Source organism: Engystomops pustulosus, chromosome 3 (assembly GCF_040894005.1).
Source record: "Engystomops pustulosus chromosome 3, aEngPut4.maternal, whole genome shotgun sequence".
Lineage (NCBI taxonomy): Eukaryota > Metazoa > Chordata > Amphibia > Anura > Leptodactylidae > Engystomops > Engystomops pustulosus.
The window spans coordinates 141,872,060-141,878,161 of record NC_092413.1 but is presented as its reverse complement, the minus strand read 5'-3'; the positions used below and the strand labels follow the sequence as shown (position 1 = coordinate 141,878,161).

The window sequence follows — 6,102 nt, the reverse complement described above, 5'->3', positions numbered from 1 at the left end:
TTTTCTTGTTTATTCCTTTTGACGTGATGAGCCATGAGATGGCCTTTTGACAGGTACAGTCCTAGATGTGAATACCAGTACTGAAATACAGGCAGTCCCCGACCTAAGAAGAACTGACTTTCAATTGACCCCCTAGTTACAGACGGACCTCTCTGGCCACTGTGACCTCTGGTGAAGCTCACTAGATGCTGGTAATTTACTGAACTGTCGCCTGAAGTTGCAATGGTAAACATAAGAGTTCCGGATGGTGTCTGCACTGAAGCTTTATTGTTAATGCTTGTTCCCATGACAGCCCAGTATTATGAAAATCCTATTGCTAAAAAGACTAAAAAAAAAATACTCTGTCTTGAGTTACGGTTACAAAATATTTCAGTTACGACTTACATACAAATTCAATGTAAGAACAAACTTACACAACCTACCTTGTACTTACACCGGGGACTGCCAGTATTATGAGAATTATTGGAATGTTAAAAGCCATACATATATGTATAGCTATACATATCAAAAGCTATACATATTATAAATGAGGGGAATCCTTCACTACCAAACAGGACGTGTTCTATGTACCATGAACATTTTACTGCCTACTCTGTGCTCAAATGAATGTCGTCAATGTAATTGTGTATGTAAATCATTGTGCAACCACTAAAGTCTATGGGCCTGGTTTATGGATGAGTAAATATGAATGGGCAATGTGTTGACCATAAGACAGATGTTTCTATCATTCCGTCAACTCCAATGTATTATGCATTTTCTCTTGAAACTAATTTAATACAATATCACAACAAATATATAGAATAGACTTGTCTTGACACTATATCACAATCCTATCATACAACACTGTGTGACAAGCCGGCATCTTGTGACATACCTGTGTGGATATGTCTAGGCGAGAGGAAAGGTAAGGAAGGACACATCTGTATATCTGGGCTAATGATGACTTTTTATAATATATATACTATAACGTAATGGGTTCAAAAAGTGTTACCAAAAAGAAAACAAGTTTTATTAAAGTAATATGGATGTAATTCAGAGTTATTTTTTTAATCTGTAAGAATACAAATTATGTGCCGCTAAATATCAATTCATCTCCTCATCTGTCACCTATCAGTATTGAACAATGGGCAACTTTCCATTCCATTTGTATGGCCCTTGTTGTTTTGTATCACTGAATATGTCACAAAAACATAATAGGGTATCAGCTAGTGATCTTGTGATGCTAATGTGCTACTTTGCCTCCAATACAAGCAACAAGCAAAAATTGTTGTGTTATAGCTAAAGTTTTTCTGGCAAAGTACTATTACTCCTCACTGCGTTTTTGAGGAGTTTGGTCTTTTGACCAAAAGTTTATTTTTGGTTGATAAATAAACAGTAATCAATATTCCAAAATAAATAGACACCTATAATGGTTAAAAGGTATAAAATGACCCCCAGTCTGCATTGTAATCCTGTGAAGTGAGTCAGTTGGGTGTTCCTGACCTGAGTCAGACTGTGACCCCTCTGTCCTCTTATAAACATGTCCCCTTCACACACCTCCTGCTAAACTGCAGCACAGAAAGGGATATAAATGACATGTGCAGGGGGCATGTTTACACGAGGACCGAGGACTCTGCTCAGGAACACCCTGCTGACTCACTACACAGGATTTCAATGCAGACTGTGGGGCTCATTTTATAACCCACAGGAGCCACTGACTCATTTCAGTATCATTATCAGAGCATCTCACTACAGAAAATGAGGTAGGAACGTTCCCTTTAAGTAATTCTACATAAATTTTCATCATACACTAAACTTTTATCATGGACAACCTTTGAAGGTTGCTTCTAAAGTTACTGGCCCAAATATATCAAAAGTGGTGCAAACTGCCATAGTGTATTTTTACACACTAATGTGCATTTTGCGCCGGATAATCCAATAATGACTCACACTCTTAGTAAATCTGTTCTGTTTTCAGGATGTGCACAAAGTTGCACTTTTTTTTTTGGGGGGGGGGGGGGGGGGCTACTTTGCTTCATTCAGTTGTGCCAGAATTGTGGCAAAGCACAAACCTTTAAACAAGGGTTAAAGTACCTTAGGGGGTCTGAAAAATTAGGAAGATATCTCTGCACAAGGAAAAAGCCAACCTGAAGTGAGAGTAAAAGAAACATATACAGTAGAGAAATAAAGCAAAAAGTTTACTAAAAACCGAGTAAGGACATTGTATTAACCTCATAATAGACACAGTGCAAACATATTAAAAATGGCCCCTACAATGTACATAGCCTTTAAGATTGTACCTGCAAATTTGCTATACAGCTCATAAATGAGGCATCAGACTTCTATAGTTAGTATAAATCCAGACATCACTATAGTAACATCATTTCTTTTAATGAGATGAAAATGTTCCGTCCAGTTAATGGCTTTTGAAGTCAGACGTTGCATTACTGAACATTAGTCTGTATTTATGTAACCCAGTTACCGCGACCTCGGCTTATTTATGTAGCCTGTTTTTGTCAGTATGAGGCTTTCCATAAAGACCAACTGTGTTTATAATAAGCCGCAAGCTACTTAGGAAAATATTTGGGGTCCTTTATGTCCCCGGTGCGAGGCTAATGTATGTAGGGCACAGGCAGGTCTCCACATTCTGTCTAGTTTGCTGGGTATTTCTATATGAAGAATTGAGTTGTTTACATTTGATAAATATGAGAAAACTCTGCAAGGATTTCCTTACTTTTACAATATACAGTATTGTGTGAGCCTTTTGATTTTGATAACTAGCTTGAAGGGGTTTTCCCATGAAAGAAAATTCTCAAATTTCCATGCTCTAGTGATGTTAACATAAAGATCATTTTAACCATTTTACTACAGTTTTACTCAGTTTTAGTCATTGTAAGTTTCCACTCTCTAAGCAGATACTTCATGATTCCTCTAGTTCTGTGAGCTGTGGTTAGATTATCAGGGTACATGTTTATATACACCTTCATTTACCTTCTGAACATTGTTCTAGTATCTGACACATAGAACGAAACATGAGACAGATCAGAGATAATGAGATCCAGAAGATGCATATTACACACAATGGGGCACATTTACTTACCTGGTCCGAGGAGTTTGTCTGACAAGAATGCACTCTGCCACGATTGACTAAGATTGTGCGCCGGATATGCTGCATGTTTCACTTCCCCGCTCAGATCTGACGGAGTTCACCTTCCTCTTCCTGGTGCATGTAAGTGCTTTGTCTTGCGATACAATTTGAAAGTTAAATCCTGCGCTCAGTCCGAATCAGTCAGATCATCCGTCGGCCCGCCCCCCGATTTGTGTCACATGGAAGCCAGCACAGCTGCGACAGAAACCGATCACGTGCGACACAATCCCAGCACAGACACCTGTTAAATACCTGTCACAGCCGTGTAAACTAAAAAAGGGGCAAAGTCTGATGAAAGTGAGTAGAGTATATCTGTGAAATGCTGTGTTTTTGTGAATAACAGTGAATTAGAGAATGTGTTATTTTGTTATCCTGAGTACATATAAGAAACTTGTCTTCGTGGGAATACGCCTTTAAGGAGATTGTCTTTTCACAGACAACCCTATATAACATGAGAACCACAGAGGATCGGCTTGATCGTGGCGTTTTTTTCGAAGGTAAACAATACTAGTATTATGCTGGTATCAAGCAGCTTTGCTGTTATGTTATACACTCTACCTGTAACTTACCATCTCTGCTGCCATGCTCCTTCTGGTGACTGCTTTATCTATGCCTGGCCAATTACAGCTTACGTAGTGATAAATCTGGGCAAAAGTCACTGGTACCTAAAAGTTTTTACCCTGAATTAAAAAATAAGCCAGTCTAGCCCTATTCCTTTTTTAGTGAGGTTATGACGTTGTTTAGTAGGTGATGTAAATCACTCCAGGATTACTGGGGAGAAGATGAGGTTGTCCTCACACTGCTGTACTCTTGGCTCTTTGTAGTGAACTGCTCCTGGTGTCTCCCCTAATCTTAGTGACTAATGCAGTAGCTTATATTGAGAGGGGAGAGTGTATATTTAGCAGGTTGAATAAAATTTGTAAATTAGATATAGGTACCTTGTTGGGTGTTAGTGATATTTTAGGTTCATTTACTTCACATACATACTGAATACTGTATATTTATTCGAATTTAAGATCACAAGAGTGAATCTCATTACTTTGACTCCCTGATTTGGTCACGAATAATCTAGTTTGGCTTTAAAAGAGTTAACAGTATAAGTCATAGCCGTGATTCACGATCTGCAATCATCTGCCAAGCTGATCACGCCATGTGTCATTTTCTTCCTGCTTGTGCAATTGTGTTATGTATAAACTTGTATTCTATACCATATCAGATTATGGTATAACTGTGGTACTATTAATAATGTTACATTACTGAGAAGTGAGATTACAGAAACTGGAAATTCATTTGGACCTCCAGCATTTGTGTTATTTTTCCATCTCAAGAATAATTAGAAGCAGGAACTGTCTTTGGTAATGCTGACATGCTGGGTTGATCTTCCTTGTAGCCGCCTCTCACACTTATGTGTGACGTAGGAGCTATGAATAAGGTTTAATCACCGAAACGCGTAAGCTTTGATGCTATTTTTTATTCCTTATGCTGTGTCATGTACCATTGTACTCCTTTTTAATGGATTTCAAATAAAATTTTGCTACTTTTTATCCTAAAAACTGACGTCTGATGTCCAGCTGGAAATAGTTCTTTTTCCTGTCTAATGCTGCCTGCACCTGTGACCGAGGTTTGTCCGTGCTGGAGTGTCCAGAGTCAAGACCAAGAGGATTGTTCGAACGGAGAGGGTGAGCTGATTTCACAAAAGTATCTTTGTGATAGTTTTTTCTGTATGTATAAACTTGTATTCTATACCATATCAGATTATGGTATAACTGTGGTACTATTAATAATGTTACATTACTGAGAAGTGAGATTACAGAAACTGGAAATTCATTTGGACCTCCAGCATTTGTGTTATTTTTCCATCTCAAGAATAATTAGAAGCAGGAACTGTCTTTGGTAATGCTGACATGCTGGGTTGATCTTCCTTGTAGCCGCCTCTCACACTTATGTGTGACGTACAAGACAACCTGTACTAAATAACTAACAAATGATGTGTACAGTGCCCTACATGGAAGGTCCACAGCAGGACCATGCATTTAAACCATCTTCATTAAACCTGTACATGAGTCCCCTGCTGTCGGCTCGGTCTGATTCTGATGAAGAGGGTTGTTCACCCTCGAAACATGTAATCCTCCCTGAACTATAAACAATTGAGGAATCATTCTCGTCTTGATGTCACCTACTCATTGTGATGCCAATTTGCCATTTGATTCCTTCAATCTGGATGCATCTATTCACCCCAGAACAAGGACAACATGCTGCCATTGATATAAGGGCTTACTTAACCAGGTAACCCCCACCTATTTGGGATTGTGGACCACACTTATGTACAGAGCTTAATCTATCTTTTTCTTCATGTATTGGACCAGGGTGGCAGCTCTGGATCTTCTGGGGGATTAAAAACAGGAATTTAATATCTGCAATATGAAGGCCAGGTGAGCTGAGGCCAGTAGTAGATGCAGCAGAGAGTCGATATGTAAGCCCTTTCTTTATATCACCCATTACTTTCTAATCTCCTGGATGGTGTTGATGCAGGTGTGGATGGCTGAGCGGGCATGGAGCTTTGTCGTGACAGAATTCCCATAAGTTGTGTCAAAAAGCTGGTACTTGTTATAGATGACCAGTCCCTGATAGTGCCTAGTGCTGGGGATTTCAGAGCCTCTTACTAATGCTGACATATCTCACAGTGCACATAGCGTCATTCTCAGGGGAATAACTTGAGGGGGTGCAGAGGGTGTGGGCCCAGGAGGTTTAGGTGGCCCATAAGATCTCACTTTCCCATATGAGAAGACTATTACTATAAACCATATATTATAGTCGGGGGCCTGACACAGACTTTGCACTGGGGCCCATCAGCTTCTAGTTACGCCACTGATCATTCTTAATGTATTGGCCCCAGTGGGAAAGTAGCTTTACTGAACCAAGCACTGAACATACAGTCACTTACAGAAAGACAACTGTCCACTGACCATGGCGTC

At 39.4% G+C, this 6,102-nt stretch overlaps 1 protein-coding gene across 1 annotated transcript in view; it reads left to right on the top strand.

Annotated features, from left to right (window-relative positions):
* The first annotated feature begins 2,033 nt into the window (after positions 1–2,033).
* The window catches only part of KBTBD11 (kelch repeat and BTB domain containing 11), a 35,900-nt gene continuing 31,831 nt past the window's right edge, over positions 2,034–6,102 (top strand). The window contains exons 1-2 of the mRNA XM_072142326.1: positions 2,034–4,577; positions 4,699–4,806. The gene's annotated coding sequence lies outside the window, so the exon portion shown is untranslated. The remainder of the gene's footprint in view (positions 4,578–4,698; positions 4,807–6,102) is intronic.